Here is a 13,959-nt window from a genome sequence, read left to right on the forward strand (position 1 = left end):
TGCTACAAGAAATATCCTCAAAAAACTAAAACATGTTTATCAAATATGATTTGCCTTTACAAATCCATGCTGACTCTGTGCAACCATATTATTATTTTCCATGTGTCCAGTTACCTCATCCTCTATAACAGATTCCCTGAGATCAATCGAACAGGTCTGTAGTTCTCCATTTTCACCCTCGCTCCCTTCATAAATAGTGGTGTTACATTTTCTACTTTCCAGTCTGCAGGAACCCTTCCAGAATCTATAGAATTTTGAAAGATAACAACCAAGGCAGCCACTATCTCTATAGCCACCTCCTTCAATATTTCTGAGCCACCGCAACATTTGGGGCGGCAAAGTGGTTAACACCGCAGCCTCGTAACTGCAACGACTCGGGTTCAATTCTGGGTGCTACCTGTGTGGATTTTGCAAGTTCTCCCTCTGTCTGCGTGGGTTTTCTCCGGGTGCTCCGGTTTCCTCCCACAGCCAGAAGATTTGCAGGTTGGTAGGTAAATTGGCCATTAGAAATTGCCCCTAATATAGGTAGGTGGTCGGGAAATATCGGGACAGGTGAGGATGTGGCAGGAATAAGGGATTAGTGTAGGATTAGTACAAATGGTCGACGCGGATTCGGTGAGCCAAAGGGCCTGTTTCAGTGCTGTATCTCCAAATCAAAAATAAAATCAAAATCAACATCAACAGTGGCGTAGCGGCTAGCACCGCAGCCTCACAGCTCCAACAACCTGGGTCCGGTTCAGGGTACTGCCTGTTTTCAGTTTGCAAGTTCTCCCTGTGACTGCGTGGGTTTCCTCCGGGTGCTCTGATTTCCTCCCACATGCCAAGGGAATGCAGATTGATAGGTAAATTGGCCATTGAAAAAGTTGCTCCTAGTGTAAGTACGTGGTAGGAAAATTGAGGGAAGGTGGAGATGTGAGAGGGGGGAAATGTGATTAATGCAAGACCAGTACAAAATGGTCCTTGATGGATGGCGTGGACTCGTTGGGCCGTAGGCTTGTTTCGGTGCTGTATCTTTCTACCGCTCTGTCTGTCAAGGAGTATGGAGATCGTGGGAGAAAATGATGTAGATTTGGATGATCAGCCATACTTCGTTTGAATGGTTAAGTGAGCTCGACGGGCCGAATGGCCCACCCCTGCCCCTATTTCCTATAATCGTAAGCAGCCATGTCTCTGTAATGGCTATTAGATCGTACTTATACATTTATTTCTATTTGCACTCTCAGTTCATCTGTTTTCTTCTGAATGGTTCGTGCATTCAGATATAGAGCGTTTAGTTTGATCTTTTTTAAAATTATTTTTGTTGCCTTATCTGTTGATTTAATCTTAGATTTGTACGCTCTATCCGTTTCTGCCACAGTCTGTTTATTATTTCCCATATTAATAATTTTCTCTCTTGCCTTGTCTCTACTCCTTGTTTTATGATATCTTCCTAAGTTTAATCCCTTGCCACCACTATTTAGTTTGAAACCCTCTCTACTTCCCTGGTTGTGCTGCTCGCTAGAACACTGACACCAGAACGGTTCATGTGTAGACAATCACAAGGGTGCAGCCATCACTTTCCCCAGTACTGGTGCCATTGCCCCACGATCCGGATATACTTCTACGACACCAGTCTTTGAGCCATATATTGATTTCTCTAATCTTATTTGCCCAATGTCAATTTGCACGTGGCTCAGGTAATAATCCAGAGATTGTTACCTTTGAGGTTCTGCTTCTTAATTTGGTGCCTAGCTCCTCGTACTGACTTGTCCTGGCTATGTCGTTAGTGCCTACATGGACCACGGTGACTGGATCCTCGCCTTCCCATTGTACATTCCTCTCCAGCCCTGAACAGATGCTGAGTATTTCCAGAATTGTCTGTTTTTATTTCCACTTTCCAGCATCTGCGCTATTTTGCTGTTCTTTAACAAGTATTGCTGTGGTCTGTGTATGACGACCACAGCAAATTTTCTGGAGTTGCGAAAATTTAATGGTTAATACTTTGCGGTGTGGTCGCAGCAACACCAATTCGAATCTGAAACAAGGCACACATTATCATTGGCAGCAGAGATGGTAGACATAACATACGAGTTGAACATTGGTGGGCAGGATGTATTGTAAAGGTTGGCTATGTTCACAGTGGATAAGACATTTGGTCTGGATGGCTTACATCCCATTTGGAAGTGGAAGTGAGATGGTGGAAGCACTTGCCGTCAACTTTCAATCTTCTCTAGATACCGGGGAGGTGCCAAATGGTTCGTGAAATTCATATAGAAACATAGCAACATGGAAAAATAGGAGCAGGAGTAGGCCATTCGGCCCTTCAAGCCTATACTGCCATTTAATGCGATCATGGCTGATCATCTAAACTCAGTCCTCTGTTCCCACTTTCTCCCCGTATCCCTTGAACTTTAAGAACTATATCAAACTCTTTCTTGAATACATTCACTGATTTGTCCTCAACTGCTTCCCATGGTAGAGCATTCCACAGGTTCACCACTCTCGGGGTGAAGAAATCCCTCCTCATCTCTGTCCTAAATGGCTTACCCATTATCCTTAGACTGTAACCCCTGGACCTGGACTTCCCCGCCGTCGGGAACATCCTTTCTGCGTCTAGTCTGTCCAGTCCTGTTGGAATTTTGTAGCTTTCTATGAAATCCCCTCTCCTTCTTCTAAACTCTAGCGGATACAAGCCTAATGGGCCCGATCTCTCCTGATACGTCAGTCCTGCCATCCCAGGAATCAGCCTGGTGAACTTTTGCTAGACTCCCTCCATAGCAAGAGCATCCTTACTCAGAGAAGGAGACCTAAACTGCACACAGTACTCCAGATGTAGTCTCACCACGGCCGTGTATAATTGCAGCAAGACATCCTTGCCCCTGTACTCGAATCCTCTCACTATGAAGGCCAACATACCATTTGCCTTCTTACTGTCTGCTGCACGTGCATGCTTACTTTCAGCGACTGGAGCACAAGGACACCCAAGTCTCGCTGCACCTTCCCTTCCCAATCATGTCACACCCTTATACAAGAAAAGGCCTAATGCCAGTCTTAGCAACCACATGCTGGTCAGTTTAACATCTGATGTGGACACGATTTTAGAAACAATAATTAAGGGGATAAATCAAGAGGCAGATGAAGAAGTGTGAGTTATTAGGGAGAACGGATTTGTAAAAGGCAGATCCTGTTTGACAAATCTAATTGATGTTCTGATGAAGTAACAGCAATGGATGATGAAGGAATTGCAAAGGATGCTGTCTATATGGCTTTAAGAAAGCTTTCCAAAAAGTATCACATAAAGGCTGGGGAACAAAATTAAGGCTCACGGAATAGGAGGATGAGTGTGAGCAAGGATTTAAATAAACGGCTCAGGAAAGAAAACAATGAGTCTTGGTAAATGCTTGTTTTTCAGACCAAAGTATGGTCGGCAGTGATGTTACCCAAGGTTCACTGCTAGGACCACTGCTTTTTGATATCCAAAATGTCTTGGATATTGGAAGATGGAATGAAATTCCAAAACATGCCGATGATCCCAAACGTCGATGCAGGCAAGAAGGATGATACCAATCAACTGCAAAGGGACATAGAATGCCGAGCATAATAGACCCAGAGAAATGACAAATGGTATTTAATACAGAGAACTATGAGGTTATGACTTTTGGCAAAAAAGAATTGACATAGGCAAGATAGACTGAATGGGACAGTTCTAAAGTGTTTGCAGGGGTTCATGCATACAGATATTTAAAGGTGGCAGTCATATCGAGAGATTATTTGGCAAAACCTTTGGGATTTTTGACTTCAGAAATACAGGTAGTGAGTCCCAAAGCAGTCAGGTTGCCCTGAAACTTTGAAAAGCTCTTGTTCGGGTCTCAACTAGAGGATTGCATCCAGACCTGGCCATTACACTTTCGGAAGAATGATGGGATTCTTGTGGCAACCAGGTTTATGTTCGGATCAGTGGAAATATTATTACTCTTATTGAGTTTGTGCACATGAATTGAAAAGCAGAAGCAAAATACTGTGAATGATGGAAATCTGAACTGAAAGATGGAAATTCTGGAAATTCTCAGCAGGCCTTAGAGCAGCTTTAACTTAGGATCTAAGCTCTGCAGTCCTGCCACATCCAGCCGTGAATGGTGGTGGACAATTAAACAAAGAACTGGAGGAGGTGACACCACAAATATCCCCATCCTCAATGATGGGGGAGCCCAGCACATCAGTGCGAAAGATAAGGCTGAAGCATTTGCAACAATTTTCAGCCAGAAGTGCCGAGTTGATGATCCATCTCGGCCTCCTCCTGAAGTCCCCAGCATCACAGATACCAGACTTCAGCCAATTCGATTCACTCCGCCTGATATCAAGAAACGACTGAAGACACTGCATACTGCAAAAGCTATGGGCCCAGACAATATTCTGGCAATAGTACTGAAGACCTGTGCTCCAGAACTAGCTGCTTCCCTAGCCAATCTGTTCCAGTACAGCTACAACACTGGCATCTACCCTGCAATGTGGAAAATTGCCCAGGTATGTCCTGTACACAAAAAGCAGAACAAGTCCAACCCAGCCAATTACCGCCCCATCAGCCTACTCTCAATCATCTGTAAAGTGATGGAAGGTGTCTTCAACAGTGCAATAAACCGGCACTTGCTTACCAATAACCTGCTCAGTGAAGCTCAGTTTGGGTTCCGCCATGGCTACTCAGCTCCTGACCTCATTACAGCCTGGTTTCAAACATGGACAAAAGAGCTGAACTCAAGAGGTGAGGTGAGAGTGACTGCCCTTGACAGCAAGGCAGAAGTTGACCGAGTATGGCATGAAGGAGCCCTAGCAAAACTGAAGTTAATGGGAATCGGGATGAAAACCCTTCCTAACGCCAAGGAAGATGGCTGTGGTTGTTGGAGGTCAATCATCGGAGCTCCAGGACATCACTGCAGACGTTCCTCAGTGTAGTGTCCTAGGTCCAACCATCTTCAGCTGCTTCATCAATGACCTACCTTCGATCATAAGGTCAGAAGTGGGGATGTACTCTGATAAAAAATGCACAATGTTCAGCACCATTCGTGACTCCTCAGATACTGAAGCAGTCCGTGTAGAAATGCAGCAAGACCTGGAAAATATCCAGGCTTGGGCCGATAAGTGGCAAGTAACATTTGCGCCACACAAGTGCCAGGCAATGACCATCTCCAACAAGAGAAAATCTAACCATCTCCCCTTGACATTCAACGGCATTACCATCACTGAATTCCCCACTAACAACATCCTAGGGGCTACCACTGACCAGAAACTGAACTGGAGTAGCCATATAAATACGTGGCTACAAGAGCAGATCAGAGGCTAGAAATCCTGAGGCGAGTAACTCACCTCCTGACTCCCCAAAGCCTGTCCACCATCTACAAGGCACAAGTCAGGAGTGTGATGGAATACTCTCCACTTGCCTGGCTGGGTGCAGCTCCAACAACTCTCAAGAAGCTCGACACCATGCAGGACAAAGCAGCCCGCTTGATTGTCACCCCATCTACAAACATTCACTGCCTCCACCACCGACGTACAGTGGCAGCTGTGTGTACCATCTACAAGATATTCTGCAGCAATGCACCAAGGCTCCTTAGACAGCACCTTCCAAACCCGCGACTTTTACCAACTAGAAGGACAAGGGCAGAAAACGCATGGGAACACCACCACTTGCAAGTTCCTCTCTAAGTCACACACCGTCCTGACTTAGAACTATATCGCCGTTCCCTCATTGTCGCTGGGTCAAAATCCTGGAACTCCCTTCCTAGCAGCACTGTGGGTGTACCTACCCCAAATGGACTGCAGCAGTTGAAGAAGGCAGATGACCACCACCTTCTCAAGGGCAATAAGGGATGGGCAATAACTTTTGGCCTAACCTGCGACGCCCACATCCCTGAATGAATGAAATAAAAGCTGTGTAGGGAGAACCAGAGTTAACGTTTCTGGCTGATGTCCTGTCAAGAAACAGAGGTCACATTATGATATTAGAATAATTAGGTTTGGATGAACAGTTGCAGAATCATAGAGTGAAGCAGCACAGTGGAAACAATTACCAACTTCACTTGTACCCAACATAAATGCAACTCCGCTTCCCCGATACCATTCTGATAAATTACCTGACACCCTTCTTAAAATATGGTGCCTAAATGCGGAACATATACTAAAGTTAATTTCCAAATAATGATTTGCAAAGGTTTAGCATAACATCCTTGTTTCCGTAATTTATTTAGAATTCTATTTATGAAGGCTATACCTGCGTACTCATTTTGTTTAATTTGCTCCTCCAATCATCTGCACGATTGTGTATATGATCCCACAGGTTTCTTTGTGCAGGCACTACCTTTAAAATTGTTCCTTTTAATTTATATTGCGTCTCATCATTATTGCTTTTAATTTGCTTAACTTCATCATTCTCCACATTAAAGTTAAGGTATTATGTTATCTGTCCATTTCAAGGATGTACTGTACTTAGGTTTCCTGAAAATTAAATAAAACTACATGGTGTAGGGGGTAACATTTTGGCATAGAGCGAAGATTTGCTCACGAACAGGAAACAGAGATTACGCATAATTGGACCATTTTCTGTTTGGCAAGATGTAACGTGTGGTATGCCACAGAGATCAGTGCTGGGGCGACATCCTTTTACAACTTCTACAAATTATTTGGATGAAGGGACCCAAGGTATGCTTGTTAAATTTGCTGACGACACAAAGATAGGTAGGAAAGTAAGTTTTGAAGAGGAAATAAGGAAGCTACACTGTGATATTGTTAGGCTAAGTGAGTGGGCAAAGATCTGGCAGATGGATTATAATGTTGGAAAATGTCAAATTGTCCATTTTTGCATGAATAATAATTGTTTTTAAAGTATATTATCTAAATGGTGAGAGATTGTAGAGCTCTGAGATGCGGAGGGTTCTGGGTGTCCTAGCACATGAATCACAAAACGTTTTGTTTGCAAATAGAGCAAGTAATTCGGCAAGCGAATAGAAGATATCATTCATCGCAAGGGAAACTGAATGCAAAAGTAGGGAGGTTATACAGGGCATTGGTGAGATCACATCTGGAGTATTGTTGATAGTATTGGTCTCCTTATTTAAGAAACGATGTCAATGTGATGGAAGCAGTTCAGAGAAGTTTTACTGGACGAATCCGTGGAATGGGCGGGTTGTTTTGAGGAAAGGCTGGACACGCTAGGCTTGTATCCACTGGAGTTTAGAACAGTAAGCAGCGACTTGATTGAAACATATAAGATCCTGAGGGGTTTTGACAGGGTGGATGTGGAAAGAATGTTTCCCCTTGTGGGAGAATCTCGAACTCGTGGTCACTGTTTAAAAATAAGGGGTCGCCCATTTAAGAGTGATGAGGAGATTTTTTCTCTCTCAGTGGGTCGCCAGTCTTTGGAATTCTCTTCCTCACAAGACGGTTGAAGAAGAGTCTTTGAATAGTTTCAAGGAAGAGGTAGGTAGATTATCAACAAGGGGATGAAAGGTTATTGGGCGTAGGCAGGAATGTGGAGTTGAGGTGACAATCAGATCAAGCACGATCTTTTTGAATGGAGGAGAAGGATCGAGAGGCCGAGTCAACTGCTTCTGCTCTTAATTTATTTGTTCCTATGTGGTTTGTCAATATATATATATATATATATATATATATCAAAAAAGAGCATTGTTATCAATAACCAAGCCGTGGGGGACACCGTATATAGTTCCTTCCAGAGTGATAAATAATTATTCCAACTTCCTGCTTCGAGTTTGTCGACCCATTTGTATCCATGGTCTTACTGCCCCATTAAGAATAGAATTGATGGAATGGCATAAAAAAACCAAAACATAAAAAGCAAAAGAAAAGGCACGACTTCAGAAGTAACATGTAATAGTTAGTAACTGAGTGTCGAGAAAGAGAAGTAAGGATACTGAAGTGGTAACAACACCAGCAGCAGGGCGAGCGGAGTCCATTGCCAAGCAGAAGGGATTAGACATCTTTTTTAGTGGAAGGTGCAAGGTTATGGGTAACCAGAACGGTATTGGAATGCCATCCGGATTGCTGCATCAAACGACCAGCAAAGAAAGAGGGAGAGGGAGAGGGATGGAGTGAGAGGGACGGTGAGAGTGAGAGAGAGAGAGCTCTGAATAATATCCTTGGGTGATGCTATCTTATGAAGTTCGATAGAAATTCAAAACATGCTTCTTCAAGTTGGATTGCGGCCTCGGCCAGCATTTACTATCCGCTCTTGAGCTCAGTGGCTTGCGAGGCTATTTCAGAGGGCAGTTGAGAGTCAATCACACGCCTGTGTGTTTGGAATCCCATGCGGGCCATATCCAGTAAGGGCGGTAACTTTTTTTTCATAGAGGACATTAGTGAACCTGTTCTTGCATCAATCGACAATTTTTTCATGTTCACCATTACATTACCCTTTTTTTAAAATTTCCAGATAAATTGAATTCATTTTTTACCATTTGCCATAGTGAGATTCAACTCCCTCTCCCCATTGAAGGAGCCTGGAACACTGTGTTGCTAGTCCAGTGGCATTACTACAATGCTTCCGCCTCTCCTGCAAATATGGACTTGAGAACTCATTGCAGGAACAGTCATGTTTGACCAATGTAAGGTTTTTTTTCCAGCAATACTGTGAGAAAATGGTGAGGTACAGACGTGATGCCATCTACATATTCATTATCCTTTGTGTAATCAAAGCAGGATGCTATCTAATGCATGAGTAATTCCAAAGTACACCCACGGTCTTGCTTATAACAGATAACATGTGACAGAGAGTCATAGAGTCAAACAGCACAGAAACAGGCGCTTCGGTGCATTGTGTCTGTACCAACCATCATGCACCTAACTATTCTAATGCCATTTCCCTGCACTTGGCCCGTACCCTTGTATGCTATGGCGTTTCACGTGCTCATCTAAATACTTCATAAATGCCGTGATGGTTCCTGCCTCGACCACCTCGGCAGGCAGTGAGTTCCAGAGTCGAACCACCCTCTGGGTGATTTTTTTCTCCTCATGTCCCCTCGAACCCTCCTGCCCTTAGCTTAAATCTATGCACCCTGGTATTTGACCCCTCGGCTAAGAGAAAAAAAGTTTCTTCCCATCTAACCAATCAATGCCCCTCGTAATTTTGTATACCTCAATCATGTCCCTGCTCAGCTTTATCTGCTCTAAAGAAAACAACCCTAGCCTTTTCAGTCTCTCTTCATAGCTGAAACGCACGAGCCCAGGCAACATCCTGGTGAATCTCCTCTGCACCCTCTCCAGTGCAATCAAATCTTTCTTATAGTGTGGTGCACAGAACTGTACACTGTACTCCAGCTGTGGCCTATCTAGCGTTTTATTGAGCCCCATCATAACCTCCCTGCTCTTATAACCTATGCCTCAGCTAATATAGAGGAATATGCCATTTGCCTTCCTAACCAACCTTATCTACCTGTGCTGCTGCCTTCAGTGATCTATGGACAAGTACACCAAGGTCCCTCTGACCTTCTGTACTTCCTAGGGTCCTACCATCAATTTTATATTCCCTTGTCTTGTTAATACTTACAAAATGCATCACCTCACACTTATAAGGATTAAATTCAATCTGCCACTGCTCCACCTATCCTACCAGCCCATCGAAATCGTTCCTGTAATCTAAGACTATGCTCCTAACTATTGACGACACCACCTATTTTCTTGTCATCTGTGAACTTACTGATCATACCTCTTATATTCACGACCATTCGTTAGTCGGGAATCTAAACATTTCTTGTCCAAATGCAGAGGTTATTTCCAGGAGAAGTTGAGAAGAGATGGTGTGTCTCTTCTCTGATCTACAGAACCGGTGTTCAGCAATATGGAGATGGCTAGTTGAGTTGCAGAGTTTGTATTGCATGCAATGTTTGATCGGAGCTGGTATCATGCACCAAGTGTTTATAAGAGATTCTGCTGCCCAGCATGTTTCTTGGAGATTTGAGATGAGCAGTGCGGCTAATGCTCTGGGGAAATGATGATGACTAATGCCGTGAGAGAAATAAAAGAGAAAATGGCGAAATCTAACCACAGGACGCTTTTGAATTTCCATTAATTAATCTAAGAAAAGCTTTGTTTTATCTACTCTTTCCAAAGGTAGTTATTTCCAAAGAGAATAAAAGAATCATTTTCAAGAAATGAGGCTGAAAACCTTCCTTGTTGCATCAAACGGTGCATCAATTAAGTAGCAATGTCAGCTAAATTCAGGCAGGGACGAGAAATAAACAATGATCTTAACGCACCATTTCGAGAGGCAGAGTTCCTATAAATTTGACCAGTGTTTGATTATCAAAAATGCCCCATAACTGACATGATCATGAAGACAGAGGCTTCTGCTGCAGCTCGTACAATCACATAAAATGCTAACTGTAGCGTTTTGCCTGTACAGAAGAGAAAAACAAAACTTATACCATGACAATGCCAACAGTGAGTGGAAGCAAAAAAGACAGTCGTCTACATACCTGGGCAGTAGGTGTGAATTACTATTTGAATTTGTGAGTACTCACCAGTATGAAGCGGGAAGCAGTGTGGAATGTGACCAAAGGAGAAGATTATCAGCAATTCATAAGCTGTCAGCTTCTCTTGATAACAATGTGACTGTGAGACTGCAGCAACAGCCTACTCATTCCTTCCTGCTTGCTCACTATTGCGAAAACACTTGGGGGTGGTGCATCAAAGACGAGTGGGAGTTTTGCAATTTCTTAGCAAGTTTCCTGAGCTAGCAGCTGCGGGATAGAAGGATGCAAAAAAGTATTTGACACGCTGGACATTAATGTTTACAATGACAGCAACTTGGGCAATTGGAGGGTTACATATCCAAAGACAAGGTGCACAAACTCATGTTGAGATGTCAGTGTATCATATGTGCTGGCTAACTAATTTCACACCACTTTCCTTGATGAAGCATCCAGTTAATAAAGGATCTGTTTTACTTCCTGCCTTTCTTAAAGTTATCTGGCCAGAGAAACAAAAAAGACATTTGGGGACAGTAGCAGTTTATTTTTGTGATATTTTTAGTACTCAAATATGTCCAGCTCTTAGTTCCTCCAGCCCATTGAGCTTGGATAGAAAATATTAGCGCAATTTATCAACCATCTATCCAAAGTTTACTTTTGTAGGGAAATCCTTATTAGGCGGTTGGCATATTAATTATTTAATTGCACATTTTAATTCGACGAGATCATTGTTGAGACATTATCGCCCTAAACCTTGTCTTGTTATATGTTATTACCGAACTCTCATAAATCTTACAGTAATCTTTGTGTCTTTGCTGAATGGTGAATGCACCATATTTTCAAGAATCTCAGTTGGATACCGGCACCTATAGCTTCCTGCAGATTGTTCGCTTCGGATGTCTATGATGAAGTTTGCAGTTTGTGCAGTACCAGAATATTATGGGACTGCAGAGGTGATCCTTTTTTTCCGATGTAAGTGAAATGCTCCCCCTGTGGAGCAAATGTCGCATTTCAGGTTATATGAACTATGTTTCCGATTCACTCGACACCAGAGGATGGATCAATGGAGATTTACAGAACTGGGAGTTAAACGGCAATAATATTGCAATCAAAAGACATCCAAAATTTAATGTCACAATTCGACTGAGTGACACACTGGGACATCGTAAATGTAGTCATCCTTCCAAACAAACATCAAATTAAAAATGATACAATTAAAAGGGGATATCCGAACGTGCTGGTTCTTCTGTCCAGTCAGTATTTCCTACCTTTGGGCAGTCTCTTACTGCACATCTTCAATCTGCCTGCACAATTCTGACCACCCTTGAGCTCCAAAAAATTAGCTTCCCCTCCCAGTTTCACATAACTCTTTATCCAAAATAAAATCAGAAAGTGCTGGAAATACTTAGCAGGTCTGGAAAAATCTGTGGAGAAAGAAGCAGAGTCAACGTTTAAGGTCGGTAACCTTTCCTCGGAACTGGCACAGGTAAGCAATTTAATAGGCTTCGAGCGAGTGAAAAATGGTACGGGGGAGACGAACAAAAGAGAAAGTCCTGCAGGAGAGATTAAATGACAAAGATGTCACAAAACAAAGTTGCGTTGAAAGACAAAAGCATTGTTCAGAAGGAATGTTAATGGCCTTCCCTTTTGTTCTTCTTGCCCTTCCCCCTTTGTCCAGGTCTTGCTGCATTTCTACACGGAATGCTTCAGTACCTGAACTAGCAAAACTGTATGCAAGCTCACAATTATTAAGCAGGAATCATGAAGAATGCTTGGTTGATATTGTGAATCAGATCACAAGTGGGCAACATTTCTGCTCGACTGCCACACGGTGTTTGCAGAGGGAAATGATAGCTCCTCCAAGAACTATTGCAGCATACACCACAGAACGAGGCTATTCGGCCAATCATGGTTGTGATGGCTCATTTGAACATTGAGACAATTATTGCCCCTCATCTGCATCTTCTCCATGGCCCTGCAAGTGTATCAAGAGCAAAGAACAAAGAACAGTACAGCACAGGAACAGGCCATTCGGCCTTCCAAGCCTGCGCCGATCTTGATGCCTGCCGAAACTAAAACCTTCTGCACTTCCGGGAACCGTATCCCTCTATTCCCATCCTATTCATGTATTTGTCAAGATACCTCTTAAACGTCGCTATCGTACCTGCTTCCACCACCTCCGCCGACAGGAAATTCCAGGCACTTACCACCCTCTGTGTAAAGAACTTGCCTCGCACATCCCACCTAAACTTTGCCCCTCTCACCTTAAACCTATGTCCCCCAGTAACTGACTCTTCCACCCTGGGAAAAGGTTTCTCACTATCCAGTCTGTCCATGCCACTCATAACTTTGGAAACCTCTATCAGGTCGCCCTCCACTTCCGTCATTCCAGTGTAAACAATCCGAGTTTATCCAACCTCTCCTCATAGCTAATGCCCTCCAGACCAGGCAACATCCTGGCAAACCTCTTCTGCACCCTCTCCAAAGCCTCCACGTCCTTCTGGTAGTGTGGCGACCAGAATTGCACACAATATTCTAAGTGTGGCCTCACTAAAGTTCTGGACAGCTCCAGCAGGACTTGCCAATTTTTATAGTCTATGCCCCGACCGATGAAGGCAAGCATGCTGTATGGCTTCTTGACTACCTTAACCACGTGCTTTGCCACTTTCAGTGACCTGTGTACCTGTACGCCCAGATCCCTCTGCCTGTCAATACTCCTAAGGCTTCGGCCATTTACTGTATACTTCTCACCTGCATTAGACCTTCCAAAATGCATCGCCTCACATTTGTCCGGATTAAACTCCATCTGCCATTTCTCAGCCCAAGTCTCCAACCGATCTATATCCTGCTGTATCCTCTGACAATCCTCATCACTGTCCGCAACTCCACCGACCTTTGTGTCATCTGCAAACTTACTGATCAGACCAGCTACATTTTCCTCCAAATCATTTATATATACTACAAACAGCAAAGGTCCCAGCACTGATCCCTGCGGAACACCACTAGTCACATCCCTCCATTCAGAAAAGCACTGCTACCCGCTGTCTTCTATGACTGAGCCAGTTCTGTATCCATCTTGCCATCACACCTCTGATCCTGTGTGACTTCACCTTTTGTGTCAGTCTGCCATGAGGGACCTTGTCAAAGGCTTTACTGAAGTCCATATCGATAACATCCTTCATCAATCATCCTTGTCACTTCCTCAAAAACCTCAATCAAATTAGAGAGACACGACCTCCCCTTCACCAAACCGTGCTGCCTCTCGCTAATAAATTCGCTTGTTTCCAAATGAGAGTAAATCTTGTCCCGAGGAATCCTCTCTAATTATTTCCCTACCACTGACTCAGGCTCACCGGCCTACAATTTCCTGGATTATCCTTTCTACCATTCTTAAACAAGGGAACAACTTTGGTTATTATCCTGTCGTCTGGAACCTCACCTGTAGCCAATGAGGATGCAAAGATTTTTGTCAAGGCCCCAGCAATTTCTTCCCTTGCCTCGA

At 43.6% G+C, this 13,959-nt stretch overlaps 1 protein-coding gene across 4 annotated transcripts in view; it reads right to left on the reverse strand.

The window, feature by feature from the left end:
* The window catches only part of LOC137356494 (immunoglobulin superfamily member 1-like), a 59,703-nt gene extending 49,049 nt beyond the window's left edge, over positions 1 to 10,654 (reverse strand). For 2 of the 4 annotated variants that reach the window (XM_068022378.1, XM_068022383.1), the window contains exon 1: positions 10,509 to 10,650. The gene's annotated coding sequence lies outside the window, so the exon portion shown is untranslated. Of the gene's footprint in view, positions 1 to 10,244; positions 10,270 to 10,508 lie in introns of those variants that run through there. The other 2 variants (XM_068022382.1, XM_068022381.1) reach the window with 2 other exon arrangements.
* Positions 10,655 to 13,959: the final 3,305 nt, after the last annotated feature.

Source organism: Heterodontus francisci, chromosome 45 (genome assembly GCF_036365525.1).
Source record: "Heterodontus francisci isolate sHetFra1 chromosome 45, sHetFra1.hap1, whole genome shotgun sequence".
Taxonomy (NCBI): Eukaryota; Metazoa; Chordata; class Chondrichthyes; order Heterodontiformes; family Heterodontidae; genus Heterodontus; species Heterodontus francisci.